General features: G+C 44.4%; 1 protein-coding gene across 5 annotated transcripts in view; it reads left to right on the top strand.

Moving 5' to 3' along the window:
• Positions 1–2,665: 2,665 nt before the first annotated feature.
• LOC129326753 (beta-1,3-galactosyltransferase 5-like) overlaps positions 2,666–26,475 on the top strand; it is a 39,368-nt gene continuing 15,558 nt past the window's right edge. For 2 of the 5 annotated variants that reach the window (XM_054975070.1, XM_054975075.1), the window contains exons 1-2: positions 2,956–3,081; positions 11,106–11,162. The gene's annotated coding sequence lies outside the window, so the exon portion shown is untranslated. The other 3 variants (XM_054975072.1, XM_054975073.1, XM_054975074.1) reach the window with 3 other exon arrangements.

Genomic DNA, 26,475 nt, shown 5'->3' with positions numbered 1-26,475 from the left:
ACCATCCTCCTACACAACAACCCACCACACCTTGTGGGTGGATTCTCCTTATATCCTTTCCCTTATTCCCAGCTCCACCTGCCAGCCACGCCCTTCCCTGCACTCTAGCCACAGCCTTTGATGTCTCAGGCAGCTACACCTGGGCTTTTTCTGCTGGCTGCCTTGATCAGCCACAGCTGTGCTTTCCTGGCGGGCTGCCAAGCTTTCCCTGCTCAGTGCCTCAGGTTGCCACACCTGGGATGGCTTTGCTCCCAGTTTTTTCTGGTCCTGGCTAATCCCCTCTAGCTTGCCTGGAGGCTGGGGCGTGGTCCTGAGCTGTCTTTGTTGCTGCTTTTCCTCCCCTGCCAGTAAGGTTGCTGGCTGACTGCCCTTGCTTTCTGAGCCTTCTCCCTTGGGGCTGTTCCCTCCCTGGTGGTCCTCACTCTCCTGGCCTGACCCTTGGGCCTTCCCCTGGAGAGTGAGGGTAGCAGGCTTCCACCTTCCCCACCTGACTCTCTGGGGCTTGGGTGCTGTTCTACCCTCCTGAGACTGGGGCGTCTCTCTTTCTCCTTCTGTTGTCGGCCTGGTCTGGTCCTGGGTGTCCATTGCTGTGTTTGGGTAGCTGTCCCCCAGCTGCCTCCCATCTCCTTCTTCTGGCAAGTCTGGGGGCTGGGCCCCAGACTCTGGACACGTGATCCCTATAACAACATTTGATTTATATACCGCCCTTCAGGACAACTTAACGCCCACTCAGAGTGGTTTACAAAGGGCGTTATTATTATCCTCACAACAATCATCCTGTGAGGTGGGTGGGGCTGAGAGACCTGTGACTGACCCAAGGTCACTCAGCTGACTTCAAAAGGAGAAGTGGAGAATCAAACCCACTACTCCAAATTAGAGTCCTGCCACTCTTAACCACTACACCAGACTGGCTCTGTATATGAACATATCTCCTTGCCCTGGATGATGAGGACTAGGTTTTGAGGTTGTGGGATATACTGAAACCACAATGTCTAGCACCACTGCTCCCAAGAGATCCCATAAAGGACCCCTCTATGAACTCAGCCCAATATCCTGGATCAATAGGAAATGTTTTTGAGTACATAGCATGATTGGGTGAATCATGAGATGGAACCACAGCTCCCCTCCCCCTTGAAAGCCCTCTAAGGAACACATCTGAATTCTCTATTTCTTCTGTGTGCTTCAATATTTTTGCTAGGCCCCTCATATGGGGAGTCTTTTTGATTCTGTTTGCTCTTTTTTTTACTATATCCTATTGCAATCTGCATAATGTAAATCATAAATTAATAAAAGCTATTCTTTAATAAAAGCTATTCTTTTCCTTTACTGTTTGTTAACTAACAAACAATTATTCTATTCATGGTATAAGGAAGCCAAATGATTTCTTTTGTTATGGAATTTGGTTTGAATATGGAAGTATGCTCATATGGAGGGACCCAGAAAGAATCTTTGTCTGGGGTTCCATGGTGGCTCTTGGCAACCCTGACACTGACTCCAGGACTGACCAGAACCAAGGGCCATGAGGATCTGACCCAGCAGGGGATAAGCAGCAGCAGCCTCTAGAAATACCAGGACTAGTAAACACCATCAGTCAGCTGTCTATGAAGTGGGAGAGGTTCTCCTGCTGTGTCAACATTGGGGGCTGTGGTTTCTGAAGTCCAAAAGAAAGAAGGCAGACCCAGTGGGTAAAGCACTTGCACAAGCAACAGTTGAAAAAAAGTTATCATGGTGTCTGAATTCAGCTTTAAGTTTCTGCTTCCACCCTTGCACTGCAGTCCACAGCTGTCTACGAAATGTTGCTCTTAGGGAATAGGGAACAACGAGGAATGACATGGTGGGGCTGCAGCTGGAAAGGAGAATAGGTGGAAACAGCCAGTTTAATCTGGATCTAATCCTTAGTTTGAAATGCAATTCTTTCTCACATTCTTATGTCTCCCAAACCTATTTGAGGCATTATGTAGTATAATGGTTTATCCACCTTGAATGATGCAAGATGATGACGATATGGTGAACAATTCATAAAACTCATGTAGAAGAACCAGAAGCAAATCTTAGCATTTGCTTGTCATCTACTTACCATCTTATCCTTTGTTTATCACTGCTGGGCAGGGCATGGACAATTCTGTGAAATGCAGGGCCACCCTAACTGGCAGAAACAATAATTTTACCAATAAGGCAAAAGATACGAGAGGCAGGGGGCGGGGGCGGAAATGCTTCCAGGCAGCCCATTTCTTGGTAAACCTATAGGAGTGCTGCTGTTTTTCTGGAAAACTCTGGTTTTTTAAAATTGTAATTTATACACATGGCCCTAAAAAGTGTCTTTGAGCAGGCAAATGCTACTTGTATGCACGTTTTCAAGGCTGATTAAGTACGGGAGAAGAACTTCAAAAACACCTTAATGGCATGTATGAAAATTCTCCAAGTAGGAGGAATTAAATGTTTTTGTGTCATATCATATCTGGTCTCTAATAGTAACTGGTGCAAAGGAATCAAGATTTAGGAAGAGCAAGATTCGAGTCCAGTTGCACCTTCAAGACCAACCATATTTCCAGTGTATGGGCTTTGGAGAGTCAAAGCTCTCTGATCAAACACAAGGAGTGGGAAAAGGAAGGAGTCCTTATAATCCAGGCGGGGGTGGGAGGAGTATTGCAAATCCGAGTGCCAGTGGCACCTAGATTTCCAGGGGGTGAGCTTTCCAGAGTCAAAGCTCCCTTCATCAAGACACATGGAAGCTAGCTAGAGTGCGTGTAAATAGCTCAACAGAGCAGGGGAGAGAAGTGATTTGGGAAATATTCCGGGTCTCTCCAATCATTAAATATTTCTGTATTCCACGGCATTGGCGGAAGATGCACGGCATGGCTTCTTTTTTCCATCAAGTACAAAGCGAGAGTATTTGCAGATTGTTCTTAGCTTGTGATTTGCTGCCGATCACTGAGAGGGAGGGAGGAAGGGAGAGGGAGAGATTCAGAGGGCTCAGGTTTCCTCATCGACATGGATTTCTTTCTTTTTTAAAATCTCTCATAGACCGAAGTGCTGAAAGAGGCTGTCGGGGATGGTACAAGGAGACGTCTGGAAAAGAAGGTGAGAAATCCAAATCTTTTTTTTGAGCAAAATATCTGAGACAGCGGAGCTCACTGGAACTCTCATGCACCATGGTTAGTAACTCAGACTTTAAAAAGTCTGCTTATTAATAATAACATAATTATTTGGCAAATATTTACAGTTCTCTTGGTAAATATATTAGCTATCAAAATGTCACGGAGAATGCAGGATGCTGTGTAGTATGTGGTGGTGGTGCAAAAGTTAATGGAGTGTTGAGTTCTTGAGAAATAGTACCATGAACAGAATAGTCAGCTCTCAGGGCCAAGCTACACATGATGAATGACACTTGAACGGCAAGTGTATTTCTCCCTGTTCACTTGCCCTCCACTCAATCCACTTGCCGTTCAAGTGTCATTTGTCATGTGTAGCTTGGCCCTCAGTAGCAAATCTGTGAATGCTAAAGACATAGGGGCTCAGTTCAACAAGTGCACATGAAAAGTTGCTGAAAAACATCTAGCCACAGCCACTATAATCTTGAGGATTACAGCAGTCCCTGCCCCCCTTCATACCTGGAGGAAAAAACACCCTAGTGAGATAAGCTCCAGCATTGCCTTTTAATGATCTGATGTTTGATTTAAACTTTTCCATAACAGAGAACTATACGTGTAAAATTTGTAATCGAGAAAGTAATACAAGGTTGATGGGTGTTTTATGGGTATTTTAATGAAACAGCCAAATTGTTGATATAATCCAAACTTTAATTTAATAAGGCAACATAAAGCTGCAGCCTTGTGGAAAAAGTTTTTTATTCAAAGCAAGAATGTGCATTCAGAATGTAACTAGTCTCAATCATGTTGGAACACACCCAAATGAAATTTACTCTGACTTTCAGATCAGACCAAGTTGGATCTGGTTGTCTTTTCCCAGTCCTGGTATGGCAGCTAAAGTGGGCAGCACAAGCTAGGAAATCTCTCCAAGTTTTGTAGATAGTTTAGTATTTCTGAGGTACTTAATGATGGTGACACAGAAGAGCTATGTTTTTTGATCTCAATATTGTATAATTGAAACTAGTGATTTTTAAAAATTGTATTTTATTCATTTTTTCAGTTTTTCCATTCAGCCTTTATAACAATAACAAACAAAGAGCGATAAGTTCACTTAACATCATGAAAAAAAATTCAGGTATAACTAGGGTTACCAGCCTCCAGGTAGTAGCTGGAGATCCCCCAGAATTACAACTGGTCTCCAGGCCACAGAGATCAGTTCACCTGGAGAAAATGGCTACTTTGGAAGATGGACTCTATGGAATTATGCCATGCCAAGGGCCTTTCCCTCCCCAAACCCCTCTTTCTCCAGGTTTCTCCAGGTTTCATCCCCTAGATCTCCAGGAATTTCCCAACTTGGAGCTGGCAACCCTAGTTATAACAGTAACAGGCAATGAACCATAAATTTTACACTGACAACAAACAATAACAAACAGACAAACTTCCTATCTCCAGATCCTATTTACATTTTCTGTTTGGCCTTAAAATAAAAAATGTCTGAGATAAATTTATAAACTTGTAAATGATTGTTGCAGGTATGCCATAGAAAAATAAAGGCCTTATTTCATGTATTTTTTTACACATTCTCTTCTTTGGTTAGATATTCCAGAAGTGGGAATTGTTGCTCTAGTAGGTTGGATTTGTAATTTTGATTTTCTCTTTGAGCTATTTGATCAGTATTTTTTTCCATAATAAAGTGATCTCATAAATGGGCTTGCCAATTGCCATTATTGATTTGGCAATAGCTAACAATAATAATTTAAGATTAATTCTAATTCTTGGAATCTTGGGGTCTTCCCAGCAGTTCAGTAAGATTACCTCTGGGGTTTTGGGGATCTTATAACCTGTAATATGTTCAATTTTATTAATTACTTTCCCCCCAAAATATTTAATAAATTTACATTCCCACCAAGAGTGAATGTAGATTCCCAGTTCCCCACATTGTTTCCAACAATTCACTGACAATGATTGGTTCATATGGTTAAGTTTAACTAATGTCAGATACCAATCGGAATACAATTTCATAGTCTACATTTTTATATTAATAATTCTTGATATAAAATTGTGAGATTTCCACCCATTTTTCATTAGAGGAATCTATACCGCATTCTTTGTGCCATATTTTTTGGTAAGAGAGTATTTTGTTTTTCTGTTTTTCTTCTAGTAAAATATGGTAAGTTGTAGAAATTAATCCTTTCTGTTTGTCCGATCCTTTTAAATTATTTTTTTCAAATTCTGTTTGTTTTTCTGTTTTTCTTCTAGTAAAATATGGTAAGTTGTAGAAATTAATCCTTTCTGTTTGTCCGATCCTTTTAAATTATTTTTTTCAAATTCTGTAAGAGGTTGTCCTAATATATTTTTGACCTTTGTGTCTTCGGTAAGATGCTTGATTTGTAAATACTCAAACCAAGGAATCTGTGTTGCATTTTTTCCCGATCTTGCTTTTTCTTGTATTTTACCTTTATCAGTAATATCTATCAGTCTTGTTCTCCACCATTTATATGAGTTTATATTTAGGGCTGGGTAGAACCAATATTGCCCAACAAAAGGAGAAATTTGGGATAACTCCTGTGTTAATTTGCCTCTGATTTTGTCCCAAACTTTTAAGTCAGTAACTAAAAATGGGTTGTTTTATAAGTTGGTTGGGCGTTCAGTGCTTTTATTGCATATACATTCTTGTACTGGTTTTCCTTGCTTGTAGCTTTGCTCGATATCCTTCCAGTCAGATGTTAGAATTGCAGTAAATATTTTAGTATCCTGGTTTAGTAGGGTTATTGGGCAATGGGAAGGTGGGTTAGTAGTATCTTTCTTGGGTTTGGGAAGTACGATCATGTTTGATTCAGCCCACGATGGGGACATGTTACCCTGTTCCAGAATTAAGTTGCATACTGTAGTTAGGTGAGGGGCTAACAGATGTGAATTTTTTTGTAATATTCTGCCAGGAATCCATCAATCCCTGGAGATTTGTTGTTCTTTAAGTTTTTAATAACATCAAGGGTTTTTTGAATAGTTATGGGCTGGTCTATAAACTTTTTGTGTTCTCCTGTTAGCTTATTTTTGCTGCCCACATTTCTCAGGTAGTTGTTAATTACATTTATGCTTGGAGTATCTGAGCTATATAATTTCTTGTAGAAGTTATCGAAGATTTTTGTGATTGAATCAGAGTTAGTTGGTAGTTGACCCTGTTCGTCTCATGTGTAGTTTATCACTCTAGTTGTCTACTTTTTCCCCACGTTCCAAGAAAGTATCTTTAAATTTTTGGGATTTTTTTGGGCCAAAATTTTTGCTTTAAAAATAGTAAGTTTTTTCTGAATGGTTGATGTCTGTAGAGTTTCTGTTTTTTTTCCTTTCAGCTAATAACTGTTTATAGATTTTTTACTGCCCTTTTTTTTGTGGGTCTGTTCTATGTTTGTGATCTCTAATTTAGTTTTTTTCCCTTTAAAATGAATTTTGATGTACTTGTGGACTTTTGTTCTCCGACCTGTTGTATCCAAATTTTGCAGTTAAGCATAAGTAAGATGCTTTTAGCTGATATTGGCTAATTTTTTCCCCCTCAGAACCCAGCCAGAGATGGTGGGAGATGGGTTTTCTTAACTCTTGTGTGTGCTTTAATTTATTGGCAAAGCAACAGGCTGAATATTAAGGAACTAAATATTGCTTTCTTCAACAATGTTAGTTTTAAAAAGGATATATTTGGTGCTAAAGGAAGGAAATGGGTGAGCAGAGATAAAATCATGATGTTTAAAGATTCTCCCTGACTTTGTGCACAATGGAAATTAGCTGTTGAATTCTAAGTGTGTAGGTAGGCAGGAGGATGTAGCTATTTAGTGATGAGGCAAAGGCACTGTACATTCTCAGAAAAACTTCTCTTTCCATACTCTGTATCTCAGTCTTGTTGTTCAGTCAGGGAGATGGCAGACAGTGGGTAAAGAGAACCGAGAAAGGTTGTGAAAAATAGGTGGAGATAGCAGGAAAACAAGGAATGGACTTTGTTAGAGGGGACAGACTGTATCTGGTCAGGTAAATGCTTAATTTTCAAAGGGAGAAGTGCTTGGACTTTTATACCTATGTGGCAGGTATGCCATCAGCCTCTAAATTCTTAATCTGTGGAGAGACTGCAGTTGCTCAATGGTAAAGGGAAAATGTTTTGCATATACTCAGGTATACTATACTGTTCCTTTAATTCCTACATAAAAATTCTTTCCCATTGAATTAACTGATACTGGTCTAGTAACTTAATACCGTGTTCCTTAGCAGCTGTAAAATGGGACTAATGTCATCTAAATCAGTGGTTCTTAACCAGTGGTACAGTGCCACAAATGGAACATAGAAGTAGTCTAGGTGGAACGTATTCATAACAACTACTAGGAATGCGCTCTCCCCATGTCTCCTTGCATGTATGATGTGCCAGTCATACCTATCACAGATTATGCATCTGACCTTCCAGTATGCTAGTCTGTTAGTGGTCAAACCAGGCTCCCACGTCATGCATGTAGTAATATCATAAGCCATCCCTTTAATCATGTGTTGTAAAACACACACTGCTTGGCAAGGCAGGAAAACAGCTGCCACCTCCTGGCCAGAAGTTGGAAAAGTACTGGACTGTGAGGTCATGGGAAAGGCTAGCTATTAGCCCCACACCCCTTGGAGATGTGCAGATTTACAGGTCAAAGTAGTGATCTTTCCGGAGTTCCTGAATTAATCTCTCTCATCTTTCCTTCACCTTCCCAATCAAAGGGCCACTCAGAAGATTTGAGGGTTTTCCCTATCCCACGATTGCGGATCATCAATCGCCATTTGGTATCAATAGTTTTCTTAGCTATGCCTGATCAAGCCTTCTCCAGTTTTATTGTTTTATCCCCAGAAAAGATGCCTTTCCGCCCCAGGATATATTTTACCCTATAAAAAGGGCGTCTTTCTAGCAGCCATGTGCATGCCCTTGGATCCGACACCCACCCTCAGACGCAGGTCTGAGTCTCTCTCTTCCTTGCTATGAAGTGCTGGCCTCCTCAGGGCTGCTTTCCCCCAGACATCCTCCCCTCCAAGACTGGTAACTGCCACCCTCCTCCTGAATTGCTTCTTCACATCTACCCTATTTTCTGCTTAGCGCTGTATGTATGCTGTATGTATTTTCTGTGTGCTTGCCTTCCTAATACTTTTTAATACAAACTAATTGCATTGAACCTGTTTATTAAAGAGTCCTCTAGAGAGGAATGATCACCATATACACAGGTGAAAAATCTCGCTAGTTACCCTCCTCTTGCTGTCTCCTCTTGTATGCTAATTTCCCAACTCACAAGGAAACCACCTATTAGGGTAACAAGTCATAATTGTGGGCACGTGGTGGTGATCCTAATCCCACAGAGCCCTTACCCACCCAGCCAGTATCGTTGATGTGCTGCTGCTTATTGATCCTGCCTGTCAGGGATTATTCACTGCTTTTGCAATTTTTAATGTCCTTAAATGATACATACAATAACAGAATGCCTATAAACATATAAATGTCTGTGTTGGAAAAACTGGGCCTTTTTTGTTTCTGTCACGGTGAGACCTATGTTCTTTGATGAATAAGTGGTGAGATGTGAGCTATGAAAAGTTGAGAACAACTGCTCTAAGTGATATTTCTTTGTTTTTTGTTTCATTTATACTTCACTTCCACCCCTTTTTTCCCCAAATGGGCTTACACCATTATCCTCTTCTTCCATTTTATCCTCACAACAACCCTGTGAGGTAGGTTAGGCTGAGACTGTCCTAAGGTCACCCAGCAAGCTTCCACAGCACAGTGTAGATTCACATGTGAGGTTTCACAGATCCTAGTCTGGCACTCTTACCACTACATCACACTGGCTTATATATGTTTATGGTATACATATTTTAAATAAAGGTGGGCTAAAATGTTCTAAATAAACAAACAATAGCTATTTTATATATTTATTAAAATGCTTGTATCCTGCCTTTCTTGTGGCTCCAGGAAGCTTTACATGTCACAGTTAAAATACTACCATTTAAAATCCATAGAATTAAACCTAAGATACCGTTGTCCCCAAACATACCTCCAGTTTATAACCTATTAAAACCACTGATGAATAAAATGGTTTCCCCATTCCTGCCCCCCCCAACTTGCCTATGAAGTATTGGTGGGGACCAAGGGAATTGCTCATATATCTGGAGATCTGGCATCCATAAGATGGAGCCTAAGAGTTGCCTTTTCCTGGGGATGAGAAGAGGGAACTATAGCTCAAGAAGCTGGACTGGGAAGTGGGGGGATTGTAAAAACTGAAGCAAATGAGTCCTCCTTTCAGTCAGTAGCCAGGTAGAATCTTTGGCTAACTAACTGTGTTGGAAAAGCTTCAAACTTAAGATGACTATAGTGATCAGATAGGTTCATCAGGGAGTAGGTAGGTATTCAGGTGTGCTTGTCCAAAGCCACATAGAGCTTTAAAAGTCAACACCAGTGTCATGTTCAGAAGGCTTGTTTGTATGCTATTGCCAAAGAGACTCCATTTTAATTCTTCTAGTATTATGAGTGCTTTCTTCACAGGTGCCAGGATGTTCCCAGGCAGCTATCTCCCTGTGGAGGCATGTTTTGGCTACCAATGTTCCAGCCTCGAAGGACTTTCGCTTTCCGAGCTTCAAAGGGATTGTTATGAGAACTGTGGGGGGAGGTTGGGCCTGCTGGGATCTGTTACTTTGTACCTCATGCTTTGCCTGTCATTGGTAACAATTCACATGTACCATCCTGAATATTGTATTCAGGCTCGTGGACTATAATGCAGTCTTTCTTCAGTAAACTTTTGAAAACAACGGGCTTTTGTCTGATTGCAGAAGGTAGTCTGGAGTAAGGACATTATCTAGCCACAGTTCTGACAACCAGCACCCTCAGTTGTGCCAAGAAACAGATTGGGCATCAGTATAGATGGGCCAAGACTGGAGTGATATTATCCCCATGACCTACTCTAGTTAACATCCTGGCTGCAGCATTCCGCACCAATTAAAATTTCCAAGCACTTTTCAAGGTCAGAGCCATGTAAAGCACATTGCAGTAATTTAATCTGGATATTATCAGGGTATGCACCTCAGGGGCTCAGGAAAGGCTGCAGCTTTTCAAGTCAGAGGCACTCCTGGCCACAGCTGCCACTTGCTTATCCCGCAGTAGGTCTGGGTCCAAGAGCATTGTCATGGCCCAGTCTGAGGCGGGGGCGGAAATGCTTCCAGGCAGCCCATTTCTTGGTAAACCTATAGGAGTGCTGCTGTTTTTCTGGAAAACTCTGGTTTTTTAAAATTGTAATTTATACACATGGCCCTAAAAAGTGTCTTTGAGCAGGCAAATGCTACTTGTATGCACGTTTTCAAGGCTGATTAAGTACGGGAGAAGAACTTCAAAAACACCTTAATGGCATGTATGAAAATTCTCCAAGTAGGAGGAATTAAATGTTTTTGTGTCATATCATATCTGGTCTCTAATAGTAACTGGTGCAAAGGAATCAAGATTTAGGAAGAGCAAGATTCGAGTCCAGTTGCACCTTCAAGACCAACCATATTTCCAGTGTATGGGCTTTGGAGAGTCAAAGCTCTCTGATCAAACACAAGGAGTGGGAAAAGGAAGGAGTCCTTATAATCCAGGCGGGGGTGGGAGGAGTATTGCAAATCCGAGTGCCAGTGGCACCTAGATTTCCAGGGGGTGAGCTTTCCAGAGTCAAAGCTCCCTTCATCAAGACACATGGAAGCTAGCTAGAGTGCGTGTAAATAGCTCAACAGAGCAGGGGAGAGAAGTGATTTGGGAAATATTCCGGGTCTCTCCAATCATTAAATATTTCTGTATTCCACGGCATTGGCGGAAGATGCACGGCATGGCTTCTTTTTTCCATCAAGTACAAAGCGAGAGTATTTGCAGATTGTTCTTAGCTTGTGATTTGCTGCCGATCACTGAGAGGGAGGGAGGAAGGGAGAGGGAGAGATTCAGAGGGCTCAGGTTTCCTCATCGACATGGATTTCTTTCTTTTTTAAAATCTCTCATAGACCGAAGTGCTGAAAGAGGCTGTCGGGGATGGTACAAGGAGACGTCTGGAAAAGAAGGTGAGAAATCCAAATCTTTTTTTTGAGCAAAATATCTGAGACAGCGGAGCTCACTGGAACTCTCATGCACCATGGTTAGTAACTCAGACTTTAAAAAGTCTGCTTATTAATAATAACATAATTATTTGGCAAATATTTACAGTTCTCTTGGTAAATATATTAGCTATCAAAATGTCACGGAGAATGCAGGATGCTGTGTAGTATGTGGTGGTGGTGCAAAAGTTAATGGAGTGTTGAGTTCTTGAGAAATAGTACCATGAACAGAATAGTCAGCTCTCAGGGCCAAGCTACACATGATGAATGACACTTGAACGGCAAGTGTATTTCTCCCTGTTCACTTGCCCTCCACTCAATCCACTTGCCGTTCAAGTGTCATTTGTCATGTGTAGCTTGGCCCTCAGTAGCAAATCTGTGAATGCTAAAGACATAGGGGCTCAGTTCAACAAGTGCACATGAAAAGTTGCTGAAAAACATCTAGCCACAGCCACTATAATCTTGAGGATTACAGCAGTCCCTGCCCCCCTTCATACCTGGAGGAAAAAACACCCTAGTGAGATAAGCTCCAGCATTGCCTTTTAATGATCTGATGTTTGATTTAAACTTTTCCATAACAGAGAACTATACGTGTAAAATTTGTAATCGAGAAAGTAATACAAGGTTGATGGGTGTTTTATGGGTATTTTAATGAAACAGCCAAATTGTTGATATAATCCAAACTTTAATTTAATAAGGCAACATAAAGCTGCAGCCTTGTGGAAAAAGTTTTTTATTCAAAGCAAGAATGTGCATTCAGAATGTAACTAGTCTCAATCATGTTGGAACACACCCAAATGAAATTTACTCTGACTTTCAGATCAGACCAAGTTGGATCTGGTTGTCTTTTCCCAGTCCTGGTATGGCAGCTAAAGTGGGCAGCACAAGCTAGGAAATCTCTCCAAGTTTTGTAGATAGTTTAGTATTTCTGAGGTACTTAATGATGGTGACACAGAAGAGCTATGTTTTTTGATCTCAATATTGTATAATTGAAACTAGTGATTTTTAAAAATTGTATTTTATTCATTTTTTCAGTTTTTCCATTCAGCCTTTATAACAATAACAAACAAAGAGCGATAAGTTCACTTAACATCATGAAAAAAAATTCAGGTATAACTAGGGTTACCAGCCTCCAGGTAGTAGCTGGAGATCCCCCAGAATTACAACTGGTCTCCAGGCCACAGAGATCAGTTCACCTGGAGAAAATGGCTACTTTGGAAGATGGACTCTATGGAATTATGCCATGCCAAGGGCCTTTCCCTCCCCAAACCCCTCTTTCTCCAGGTTTCTCCAGGTTTCATCCCCTAGATCTCCAGGAATTTCCCAACTTGGAGCTGGCAACCCTAGTTATAACAGTAACAGGCAATGAACCATAAATTTTACACTGACAACAAACAATAACAAACAGACAAACTTCCTATCTCCAGATCCTATTTACATTTTCTGTTTGGCCTTAAAATAAAAAATGTCTGAGATAAATTTATAAACTTGTAAATGATTGTTGCAGGTATGCCATAGAAAAATAAAGGCCTTATTTCATGTATTTTTTTACACATTCTCTTCTTTGGTTAGATATTCCAGAAGTGGGAATTGTTGCTCTAGTAGGTTGGATTTGTAATTTTGATTTTCTCTTTGAGCTATTTGATCAGTATTTTTTTCCATAATAAAGTGATCTCATAAATGGGCTTGCCAATTGCCATTATTGATTTGGCAATAGCTAACAATAATAATTTAAGATTAATTCTAATTCTTGGAATCTTGGGGTCTTCCCAGCAGTTCAGTAAGATTACCTCTGGGGTTTTGGGGATCTTATAACCTGTAATATGTTCAATTTTATTAATTACTTTCCCCCCAAAATATTTAATAAATTTACATTCCCACCAAGAGTGAATGTAGATTCCCAGTTCCCCACATTGTTTCCAACAATTCACTGACAATGATTGGTTCATATGGTTAAGTTTAACTAATGTCAGATACCAATCGGAATACAATTTCATAGTCTACATTTTTATATTAATAATTCTTGATATAAAATTGTGAGATTTCCACCCATTTTTCATTAGAGGAATCTATACCGCATTCTTTGTGCCATATTTTTTGGTAAGAGAGTATTTTGTTTTTCTGTTTTTCTTCTAGTAAAATATGGTAAGTTGTAGAAATTAATCCTTTCTGTTTGTCCGATCCTTTTAAATTATTTTTTTCAAATTCTGTTTGTTTTTCTGTTTTTCTTCTAGTAAAATATGGTAAGTTGTAGAAATTAATCCTTTCTGTTTGTCCGATCCTTTTAAATTATTTTTTTCAAATTCTGTAAGAGGTTGTCCTAATATATTTTTGACCTTTGTGTCTTCGGTAAGATGCTTGATTTGTAAATACTCAAACCAAGGAATCTGTGTTGCATTTTTTCCCGATCTTGCTTTTTCTTGTATTTTACCTTTATCAGTAATATCTATCAGTCTTGTTCTCCACCATTTATATGAGTTTATATTTAGGGCTGGGTAGAACCAATATTGCCCAACAAAAGGAGAAATTTGGGATAACTCCTGTGTTAATTTGCCTCTGATTTTGTCCCAAACTTTTAAGTCAGTAACTAAAAATGGGTTGTTTTATAAGTTGGTTGGGCGTTCAGTGCTTTTATTGCATATACATTCTTGTACTGGTTTTCCTTGCTTGTAGCTTTGCTCGATATCCTTCCAGTCAGATGTTAGAATTGCAGTAAATATTTTAGTATCCTGGTTTAGTAGGGTTATTGGGCAATGGGAAGGTGGGTTAGTAGTATCTTTCTTGGGTTTGGGAAGTACGATCATGTTTGATTCAGCCCACGATGGGGACATGTTACCCTGTTCCAGAATTAAGTTGCATACTGTAGTTAGGTGAGGGGCTAACAGATGTGAATTTTTTTGTAATATTCTGCCAGGAATCCATCAATCCCTGGAGATTTGTTGTTCTTTAAGTTTTTAATAACATCAAGGGTTTTTTGAATAGTTATGGGCTGGTCTATAAACTTTTTGTGTTCTCCTGTTAGCTTATTTTTGCTGCCCACATTTCTCAGGTAGTTGTTAATTACATTTATGCTTGGAGTATCTGAGCTATATAATTTCTTGTAGAAGTTATCGAAGATTTTTGTGATTGAATCAGAGTTAGTTGGTAGTTGACCCTGTTCGTCTCATGTGTAGTTTATCACTCTAGTTGTCTACTTTTTCCCCACGTTCCAAGAAAGTATCTTTAAATTTTTGGGATTTTTTTGGGCCAAAATTTTTGCTTTAAAAATAGTAAGTTTTTTCTGAATGGTTGATGTCTGTAGAGTTTCTGTTTTTTTTCCTTTCAGCTAATAACTGTTTATAGATTTTTTACTGCCCTTTTTTTTGTGGGTCTGTTCTATGTTTGTGATCTCTAATTTAGTTTTTTTCCCTTTAAAATGAATTTTGATGTACTTGTGGACTTTTGTTCTCCGACCTGTTGTATCCAAATTTTGCAGTTAAGCATAAGTAAGATGCTTTTAGCTGATATTGGCTAATTTTTTCCCCCTCAGAACCCAGCCAGAGATGGTGGGAGATGGGTTTTCTTAACTCTTGTGTGTGCTTTAATTTATTGGCAAAGCAACAGGCTGAATATTAAGGAACTAAATATTGCTTTCTTCAACAATGTTAGTTTTAAAAAGGATATATTTGGTGCTAAAGGAAGGAAATGGGTGAGCAGAGATAAAATCATGATGTTTAAAGATTCTCCCTGACTTTGTGCACAATGGAAATTAGCTGTTGAATTCTAAGTGTGTAGGTAGGCAGGAGGATGTAGCTATTTAGTGATGAGGCAAAGGCACTGTACATTCTCAGAAAAACTTCTCTTTCCATACTCTGTATCTCAGTCTTGTTGTTCAGTCAGGGAGATGGCAGACAGTGGGTAAAGAGAACCGAGAAAGGTTGTGAAAAATAGGTGGAGATAGCAGGAAAACAAGGAATGGACTTTGTTAGAGGGGACAGACTGTATCTGGTCAGGTAAATGCTTAATTTTCAAAGGGAGAAGTGCTTGGACTTTTATACCTATGTGGCAGGTATGCCATCAGCCTCTAAATTCTTAATCTGTGGAGAGACTGCAGTTGCTCAATGGTAAAGGGAAAATGTTTTGCATATACTCAGGTATACTATACTGTTCCTTTAATTCCTACATAAAAATTCTTTCCCATTGAATTAACTGATACTGGTCTAGTAACTTAATACCGTGTTCCTTAGCAGCTGTAAAATGGGACTAATGTCATCTAAATCAGTGGTTCTTAACCAGTGGTACAGTGCCACAAATGGAACATAGAAGTAGTCTAGGTGGAACGTATTCATAACAACTACTAGGAATGCGCTCTCCCCATGTCTCCTTGCATGTATGATGTGCCAGTCATACCTATCACAGATTATGCATCTGACCTTCCAGTATGCTAGTCTGTTAGTGGTCAAACCAGGCTCCCATGTCATGCATGTAGTAATATCATAAGCCATCCCTTTAATCATGTGTTGTAAAACACACACTGCTTGGCAAGGCAGGAAAACAGCTGCCACCTCCTGGCCAGAAGTTGGAAAAGTACTGGACTGTGAGGTCATGGGAAAGGCTAGCTATTAGCCCCACACCCCTTGGAGATGTGCAGATTTACAGGTCAAAGTAGTGATCTTTCCGGAGTTCCTGAATTAATCTCTCTCATCTTTCCTTCACCTTCCCAATCAAAGGGCCACTCAGAAGATTTGAGGGTTTTCCCTATCCCACGATTGCGGATCATCAATCGCCATTTGGTATCAATAGTTTTCTTAGCTATGCCTGATCAAGCCTTCTCCAGTTTTATTGTTTTATCCCCAGAAAAGATGCCTTTCCGCCCCAGGATATATTTTACCCTATAAAAAGGGCGTCTTTCTAGCAGCCATGTGCATGCCCTTGGATCCGACACCCACCCTCAGACGCAGGTCTGAGTCTCTCTCTTCCTTGCTATGAAGTGCTGGCCTCCTCAGGGCTGCTTTCCCCCAGACATCCTCCCCTCCAAGACTGGTAACTGCCACCCTCCTCCTGAATTGCTTCTTCACATCTACCCTATTTTCTGCTTAGCGCTGTATGTATGCTGTATGTATTTTCTGTGTGCTTGCCTTCCTAATACTTTTTAATACAAACTAATTGCATTGAACCTGTTTATTAAAGAGTCCTCTAGAGAGGAATGATCACCATATACACAGGTGAAAAATCTCGCTAGTTACCCTCCTCTTGCTGTCTCCTCTTGTATGCTAATTTCCCAACTCACAAGGAAACCACCTATTAGGGTAACAAGTCATAATTGTGGGCACGTGGTGGTGATCCTAATCCCACAGAGCCCTTACCCACCCAGCCAGTATCGTTGATGTGCTGCTGCTTATTGATCCTGCCTGTCAGGGATTATTCACTGCTTTTGCAATTTTTAATGTCCTTAAATGATACATACAATAACAGAATGCCTATAAACATATAAATGTCTGTGTTGGAAAAACTGGGCCTTTTTTGTTTCTGTCACGGTGAGACCTATGTTCTTTGATGAATAAGTGGTGAGATGTGAGCTATGAAAAGTTGAGAACAACTGCTCTAAGTGATATTTCTTTGTTTTTTGTTTCATTTATACTTCACTTCCACCCCTTTTTTCCCCAAATGGGCTTACACCATTATCCTCTTCTTCCATTTTATCCTCACAACAACCCTGTGAGGTAGGTTAGGCTGAGACTGTCCTAAGGTCACCCAGCAAGCTTCCACAGCACAGTGTAGATTCACATGTGAGGTTTCACAGATCCTAGTCTGGCACTCTTACCACTACATCACACTGGCTTATATATGTTTATGGTATACATATTTTAAATAAAGGTGGGCTAAAATGTTCTAAATAAACAAACAATAGCTATTTTATATATTTATTAAAATGCTTGTATCCTGCCTTTCTTGTGGCTCCAGGAAGCTTTACATGTCACAGTTAAAATACTACCATTTAAAATCCATAGAATTAAACCTAAGATACCGTTGTCCCCAAACATACCTCCAGTTTATAACCTATTAAAACCACTGATGAATAAAATGGTTTCCCCATTCCTGCCCCCCCCAACTTGCCTATGAAGTATTGGTGGGGACCAAGGGAATTGCTCATATATCTGGAGATCTGGCATCCATAAGATGGAGCCTAAGAGTTGCCTTTTCCTGGGGATGAGAAGAGGGAACTATAGCTCAAGAAGCTGGACTGGGAAGTGGGGGGATTGTAAAAACTGAAGCAAATGAGTCCTCCTTTCAGTCAGTAGCCAGGTAGAATCTTTGGCTAACTAACTGTGTTGGAAAAGCTTCAAACTTAAGATGACTATAGTGATCAGATAGGTTCATCAGGGAGTAGGTAGGTATTCAGGTGTGCTTGTCCAAAGCCACATAGAGCTTTAAAAGTCAACACCAGTGTCATGTTCAGAAGGCTTGTTTGTATGCTATTGCCAAAGAGACTCCATTTTAATTCTTCTAGTATTATGAGTGCTTTCTTCACAGGTGCCAGGATGTTCCCAGGCAGCTATCTCCCTGTGGAGGCATGTTTTGGCTACCAATGTTCCAGCCTCGAAGGACTTTCGCTTTCCGAGCTTCAAAGGGATTGTTATGAGAACTGTGGGGGGAGGTTGGGCCTGCTGGGATCTGTTACTTTGTACCTCATGCTTTGCCTGTCATTGGTAACAATTCACATGTACCATCCTGAATATTGTATTCAGGCTCGTGGACTATAATGCAGTCTTTCTTCAGTAAACTTTTGAAAACAACGGGCTTTTGTCTGATTGCAGAAGGTAGTCTGGAGTAAGGACATTATCTAGCCACAGTTCTGACAACCAGCACCCTCAGTTGTGCCAAGAAACAGATTGGGCATCAGTATAGATGGGCCAAGACTGGAGTGATATTATCCCCATGACCTACTCTAGTTAACATCCTGGCTGCAGCATTCCGCACCAATTAAAATTTCCAAGCACTTTTCAAGGTCAGAGCCATGTAAAGCACATTGCAGTAATTTAATCTGGATATTATCAGGGTATGCACCTCAGGGGCTCAGGAAAGGCTGCAGCTTTTCAAGTCAGAGGCACTCCTGGCCACAGCTGCCACTTGCTTATCCCGCAGTAGGTCTGGGTCCAAGAGCATTGTCATGGCCCAGTCTGAGAGTGAGGTCTCCTCTGGAGGAGAGGAGCCTCGTGTAGCCAGCCAGGACTCCTCAGGAGAAGAGGAGCCCTGTGTAGCCAGCCCTAGCCCTGATTCAGCAGAAGCCAGCAATCAGGAGCAACAGCTGCTGGCTGATCAGAGCTTACAGCCAGCAGCTGAGGCACCAGCACCCTCTAGCTCCAATACTACAGAGGAAGCCTCGTGTAGCCAGCCAGGACTCCTCAGGAGAAGAGGAGCCCTGTGTAGCCAGCCCTAGCCCTGATTCAGCAGAAGCCAGCAATCAGGAGCAACAGCTGCTGGCTGATCAGAGCTTACAGCCAGCAGCTGAGGCACCAGCACCCTCTAGCTCCAATACTACAGAGGAAGCTCAGCCAGGGACTTCTACAGGTGCAGCGCAGCCAAGAGCCTCCATCCCCCCCCCCAGGTTCACCCACGCCCAAGGAACGCCGCAGGCAGCGCCAGAGACTGGAACTGCAGGAGAGTCGGTGCAGTGCTCGCCTCTTGAGCCAACGCCAGCTGCTGGAGAGTGATGATGAGTAGTGGCAGGATAGAGCCCCAGCAGCTGGCTGAAAACCACGCCTGGCTATAAGAGCCAGTCTGGAGGAACTGCTGGGCGTGGAAGCAATGTGTCTACTGTCTGCAACCACTCCGTGTTTTGTGAACCTTGCCCGTGCCTGCTTTTGGACCTGACACTATCGGTGACTGACCTTGGACTGTGCCTGACCTTGCTTTTGGACTCTGGACTCACTCCTGGCTTTATCTCGTGCTCTGACCACCGGTTTGACATGGCTTTGCTCTTGGAACTCCCCTTTGACTTTGGCCTTAAGGTTTGGACTTGAACCACCCTGCTTGGGCTGGCCCAGCCCATGACAGATTGCTTCCACCCAAAACTTCCTGGCATGGACATGGCAACACCCACGCCAGGGAGCCTGGCAATGCTGCAGGACCAGGTACTACAACTAACCCAAGCACTGGTGGCTTTGCAGCAGCAGATTGCTACTCTCCTTGCTGCCCCTGCTGCACCTCTGCCTGCAAAATGCCCAGTGAAGCCTCCTGACAGTTTTGAGGGCAATGTGGAGGAATTCCCAGTGTTTCTCGCCCAGTGCCAGCTATATATTGAACTCCGGGCTAGAGACTTCCCCGCAGATAAAGTCAAAGTTGGCTTCATCCTCAGCCTGTTAAAGGGGCAGGCAGCAAGATGGGCCACACCCTTGTTACTGGCAAAATCCCCTTTGCTGGGGGATTTTCCAAGCTTTGTGGCTCACATTACCGCCGCCTTTGCCAACCCACTGAAAGCTGTGAAAGCAAACCAGAGAATACGTGCCCTCACCCAGGGAGACGGGACTGTGGCCCAATATACCACTGAATTCCAGCTACTGGCTCAGGACTTGGACTGGAACGAAGCAGCCTTAGTTGACCAGTACCTGGAAGGACTGTCTGATGCAGTATTGGATGAAGTGGCTCGATCTGAACGACCAGGAGGGCTGCAAGCGCTCATTCTCCTATGGCTCCGTATTGATGGACGACTGGAGAGCCGGCGGCAAGCACGTGCGCTACGCCAGCCACCCCCGCCCCAGACCTCGCCTGAGAGGACAGCAGAACCCACACCGTTGAACATGCCTTCTACCCACCTGCCTCCAGAGGAAAAGGCGAGGCGTCATGCCCACAACCTCTGCTGGTACTGTGGTGGGGTGGGCCATTTTGCCGATGGGTGCCCTGCCAAAAGAAGGACCCGAGCTATAGTCCAGGAGCAGACTCCCACTAAACAACTTGTGGGAATGGCCAATGCCTCCAGTGTTCCTCCTGAACCCTTCCTGGTGCCAGTAAAGCTGTGCCTGCCTGATGGTCGATGGCTATTTGTGTACGCCATGATAGACTCAGGGGCATCCCGCTGCTTCATGGATGCCAAGTTTGCCGCACAGCACCGAATTCCCTTGCGGGCAAAAAAGACCCCCACCGTAGTTGAGGCCATTGATGGGCGGCCGCTACGTTCTGGGCCCGTGGTCGAGGAGACCCAGGACCTCCTCTTGCAGATCCAGCAGCACCGTGAACGGCTCTGCTTTGATGTGGTAGGCATCCCTCAGTTCCCGCTGGTCTTGGGACTTTCCTGGCTTTGCTGCCATGACCCGGTTATCCGGTGGGGCCAGTTGGACCTCTGCTTCCGGGACCCATGCCCACACGAAAATCAATGCCCAGGTCCCATTGCAGCCGCTGTACAGGAGGCCTCTGTGATGCCAGAGGAATACGCAGAGTTTGAAGATGTGTTTGAGGAAAAGGGAGCAGACCAACTTCCCCCTCATTGGCCATATGATTGTGCCATAGACTTGATTCCTGGAGTCCCTCTGCCGGTGGGACGCCTGTACTCGTTATCAGAGCCTGAGTTGGCTGCACTCCGGGACTTTCTCACCATCAGTCTGCGGCGAGGGTTCATCCAGCCCTCTACCTCGCCCACCTCTGCCCCAGTCCTCTTCGTCAAAAAGAAAAGTGGAGAACTCCGGCTGTGCAATGATTACCGGGCCCTGAACAAGATCACCGTTCGTGACCGGTACCCACTGCCTCTGATCTCCGACCTCTTGGAGCAAGTCAAGGGAGCCCAGATCTACACCAAGCTGGATCTTCGGGGAGCCTACAACCTGGTGCGTATCCGAAAAGGCGATGAATGGAAGACCGCTTTCAGTACCAGATATGGACAATACGAGTACCTGGTAATGCCCTTTGGCCTGACTAACACGCCAGCTGTGTTCCAGAGACTGATGAACGACATGTTTCGAGATATCCTGGATCAGTTTGTCATTGTTTACCTGGATGACATATTAATCTATTCACGTAATGTGTCGCAACATACTTGGCACGTGCGGACGGTGCTGCAAAGACTCCGGCAGCATGGCCTATTCGTCAAACTGGAAAAGTGTGCATTCCACCGGCCTACCGTGGAATTCCTTGGCCATGTGCTATCACCCCACGGAATCCAAATGGACCCAGCTAAAGTCGAGGCTGTACAGACTTGGCAAGCCCCCCGTTCTCGGAAGGATGTGCAGCGATTTCCGGGGTTTGCCAATTACTACCGGCAATTCATCCCCCAGTTTGCATCCATAGCCGTCCCTCTCACTCGACTTCTCCGGCCTTGAGAACCTTTCCGTTGGACACCGGAAGCCAGCGAGGCATTCCTGACCCTGAAGACACGCTTTGTCACGCAACCAGTCCTTCGATACCCGGATCCCCAGCTACCCTTTCTAGTCAAAGCAGATGCCTCCAGCACCGCCATTGGAGCGGTGCTCTCACAATGGGCAACCCCCTCTAGCTCTCCACAGCCTTGCGCCTACTACTCTCGCCAGCTGACCCCCGCTGAAAGGAAGTACACCATCTGGGAGCGGGAGCTGCTGGCAATAAAGGCAGCCTTTGAGGTTTGGCGGCATCATCTGGAGGGGGCTCGGTCCCCAGTCCAAGTGCTCACTGACCACCAGAACCTCGAACACCTCCAAACTGCCCGCTGTCTCAACCAAAGACAGATCCGCTGGTCGTTGTTCTTTTCCCGTTTTGATTTCAGGATCACCTATGTTCCCAGCTCCCAGAATAAGAAAGCCGATGCTCTGTCCCGGAAGCCAGAGTACAACACATCCCCCGACCTGGAACAACCTCCAATGACCATCCTGCTCCAGAAACTTTCGCCGCCACGCAACCCCCTCCGGGGCTGGTAGAGGAGATACAGACTCAACAGCTGCTGGACCCCGTTGCCCAGAAGTACCTCCAGAACGTCCGGGGATCTCCCCATCCCCAGGCAGAGGGATTTGCAGAGGAAGAGGGGCTACTGACCCATCGAGGCCGGATTTATGTACCCCCAGACTCTCTACGAACAAAGGTACTGCAGCTGGTCCACGATTCTAGACCTGCCGGGCACTTCGGCCGCCACAAGACAACTCATCTCCTGACCCGGGACTTCTGGTGGCCCCAGGTGCAATCGGATGTGGCCCGGTATGTGGCAGCCTGTGAAACGTGTAGACGGGCCAAAGACGTCCCCGGCAAACCTTCTGGTCTCCTGCATCCACTCCCCACACCCACTGGGCCATGGAGGACTATTTCCATGGATTTCATTACAGACCTGCCCTGCTCCAAAGGCCACACCTGCATCCTAGTGGTGGTAGACTTGTTCACAAAGATGGCCCACTTCGTTCCCTGTTCTGGACCCCCCACTGCCTAGGAAACGGCACACCTGTACCTTCAGCACGTCTTTCGACTCCATGGGCGTCCGGATCATATAATTTCTGATCGGGGAGTTCAATTCACCTCTCGGTTCTGGCAGGCCCTGCACTCCCTTCTTGGCACCCAAGTCCACTTATCCTCAGCACACCACCCCCAATCTGATGTGCAGACCGAGCGCACCAATGCAACCCTGGAGCAATATCTGAGATGCTACATAAACCATCAACAGGATGAATGGCTAGCTCTACTGCCTTTGGCCGAGTTCGCATATAACAATGCAGTGCACTCCTCCACCCAGCAGACCCCCTTCATGGCAAACTATGGCCACCACCCTCGTTTCTTCCCTAGCACGGCATCCTTGTCGGGAATCCCAGCTGCTGCTGATCACCTCCAGGAACTCCAATCCATGCATGAGCTGTTGCGGGAACAACTCCAGCTTGCCAAGGGAAGCTACAAGGAGACTGCGGATCGGAAACGGCAACCTGGTGTTCCCTTGTCTGTGGGTGATCGGGTCTGGTTATCCACCCGCCATATCCACAGCCAACGGCCCTCCAAAAAGCTAGATACCCGGTTCCTTGGACCCTTCGTGATCACAGACCAGGTGAACCCTGTGGCCTACCGCCTGCAACTACCATGAACCCTCCCGATCCATCCTGTGTTTCACCGGTCCCTTCTAGTCCCGGCTTCACCCCCGGACCCGCACCATCCTGGGCCACCACCCCCTCCACCTCCGATTACCATCGAGGGGCAAGAGGAATATGAGGTCGCCCAGATCCTAGACTCACGTCGCCAGCGGGGGCAAGTACAGTACTTGGTGGACTGGAAGGGGTATGGGCCGGAAGACCGCTCATGGGAACCTGCCGTGAACATCCATGCCCCCCGCCTAGTCTGACAATTCCATCGGGCGTATCCTCAGAAACCGGGGCTGCCTGGGCCACAGAGGAGGGGGGGCCTTGGGAGGGGGGATGGTGTCATGGCCCAGTCTGAGAGTGAGGTCTCCTCTGGAGGAGAGGAGCCTCGTGTAGCCAGCCAGGACTCCTCAGGAGAAGAGGAGCCCTGTGTAGCCAGCCCTAGCCCTGATTCAGCAGAAGCCAGCAATCAGGAGCAACAGCTGCTGGCTGATCAGAGCTTACAGCCAGCAGCTGAGGCACCAGCACCCTCTAGCTCCAATACTACAGAGGAAGCTCAGCCAGGGACTTCTACAGGTGCAGCGCAGCCAAGAGCCTCCACCCCCCCCCCCAGGTTCACCCACGCCCAAGGAACGCCACAGGCAGCGCCAGAGACTGGAACTGCAGGAGAGACGGTGCAGTGCTCGCCTTTTGAGCCAACGCCAGCTGCTGGAGAGTGATGATTAGTGGCAGGATAGAGCCCCAGCAGCTGGCTGAAAACCACGCCTGGCTATAAGAGCCAGTCTGGAGGAACTGCTGGGCGTGGAAGCAACGTGTCTACTGCCTGCAACCACTCTGTGTTTCGTGAACCTTGCCCGTGCCTGCTTTTGGACCTGACACTATCGGTGACTGACCTTGGACTGTGCCTGACCTTGCTTTTGGACTCTGGACTCACTCCTGGCTTTATCTCATGCTCTGACCACCGGTTTGACTTGGCTTTGCTCTTGGAACTCCCCTTTGACTTTGGCCTTAAGGTTTGGACTTGAACCACCCTGCTTGGGCTGGCCCAGCCCATGACAAGCATCTCCAAACTATGGACCTGTGACTTCAAGGGGAACACAACCCCATTCAGAAAGGGTGACACCTTAACTTTTGGATTAGACTTCCTGCTTACCAGTAGCATTTCTGTCTTGTCAGAATTAAAATTCAGTTTATTGGCCCACAACCATTCTAAAACTGCCTCCAGGCACTGGTTCAGGGCTTCCACAGCCCCTCTGGGTTTGGCTGGAAGCACAAGACCTAACTGAGTGTCATCCGCATAGTGGGGACAACCCAACCCAAATTGCACCACGCTGCCCAGGGGTGTACCTGTGCCATGGGGGGGGGGCGGCCGGAGGTGCGCCCCCTCACTGGTCAGGTAAGTGGGGGTGGGTGGGAGGAGGTGGGAGCAGGGGATCCCCTGCCCTCAGCAGGGGAATGGCACGCCTACTCATGGGGCATGCGTTTGAAAGGGCCATGACTAGGAAAGGTGGTATAATGTAGGACTTGGCTAGCTGGAAGGACAAAAGAGAGAGAGAGAGAGAGAGGTAGTGCTCTCTGAAAGGCAAAGTTTGTTTCCAAGATTTGGATTACATTTTTTTTTAAAAGGACACAGAGCTCAAACTGCTAGGTGGAAGAATTGAACACTTCTTCCTGGGAGAGCTGCAGTGACTAGGAAGAGCTGAAGAAGCTGGGATGAGCAAAGAGCAGGAACTGCTGACAGCTGAACTCTTCATTGATGGCCTGAGGTCAACACCCTGGTATAGAGCTGCTCCACTTCCTCTTGCCAGGAGGAAAGGGGAACTGCTCCTAGGGCAACAAACAAGCTTGAGGATTTATCCAGCATCTTCACAAGAAGTGTTTCAGCTGTTCCAGGTGTGGCCTCTAGACAAATCCACAGTACTGCTGCCTTCTATATAGTAGATTGTGAGTAGCACTCCATTCTGGGGACACCGGTTAGTGAACCAATATTGATAGGTTTAGGAGCATTTTTCACAGTTGTGTTCTGTTGTATTTAAATAAATAAATTGGATTTACATTTTGAATTTGTGAATACTACTCTAGAATTTGAACCAGGCCCCCGGGACTCAGCGTGTTGCACAAGATTCATGCAAGCAGGTGGTAGGCTTCAGTTTTCCAAGGTTTGTGACAACTTCCTCAGAAAACTGAAAAGTATCCCAAACAATTGAACAAATAATCGCCCTGTCACTGTTCAAAGTGAAGTCCAAGTTGGTAGAGATATGAGAGATTTTATCTACAACGAATTGCTGATAAAGTGCCTTCAATACTCATCTTTACAATGTTGTATTGATATTATAGCCATAAAGTCTTTCATGTCCTAGGACCGACATACCTATACATATTTTTCTAAATGTGCCACAATATAACAGCTCTGCTTGGCTGAACAAAGTCTTTTAAAAACCACCTCTTATAAACAAGAAAAATAATGTCTAAAACGATGTGTTAAAAAAAATCCTTGATGGTCCCCAACATCAGGAAGACCTCCACATGGTTCTTAGTAAGTGGAATGGTCTGCAAAAACCTCTGCGGGTGTTTGTTTTAGGGAGAAGTCTGCTGGACTTCAAGTCTTGCTGCTGTTTCATCTGAGGCCAAGTAGAAATAAATCATTCTCTGTCAAAAATGCAAACTGCTGGAGTGATTTCTGCTATTCACTGTCTTGCTGTATTCACGTTATTCATGCACAGAGACCCAAGAATGTAATGCTTTTATTGGAACCAACCCAATGACATGTAGCAGCGTGCAAGCTTTCAAGTTCCCTAGAATTCTTCATCAGGCCAGATGTTAAAATATAGAGGGGAAAAGCAGAACACTAGTAGACACAGAAATACTACAGCCTCAACACCAAACATAAGAAGCAAGTGGAGTCCCTCCACAGATAGGATTCCTACCTCCAAGTAAGGCCTGGAGATCTCCCAGAATTACAGATTATCTCCTGACTACTGATATAAGTTTCTCTAGAGAAAATGGCAGCTTCGGAAGGTGGACTCTATGGTATCACATCCTGCCTGACTTCCCTTCCCTCCCCAGACTCCATTCTCCAAAGGCAGTGCCCTAAATCTCTAGGAACTTCCAAAGCCAGAGCTAGCAACCTATTGTTACACTTTTGAGTTAGTAAAATCATTATCCTCTTGCTGTATGGACCCTGACCTGGACAGCCCAGGTGAGCCTAATCTTGTCAGATCTCAGAAGCTAAGCAGGGTCAGCCTTGATTAGTAATTAGATGGGAGACCTCCAATGAAGATCAGGGT

This window comes from Eublepharis macularius, chromosome 3 (genome assembly GCF_028583425.1).
Source record: "Eublepharis macularius isolate TG4126 chromosome 3, MPM_Emac_v1.0, whole genome shotgun sequence".
NCBI classification, from domain to species: domain Eukaryota; kingdom Metazoa; phylum Chordata; class Lepidosauria; order Squamata; family Eublepharidae; genus Eublepharis; species Eublepharis macularius.
This window is presented reverse-complemented; position numbering and strand designations above follow the sequence as displayed.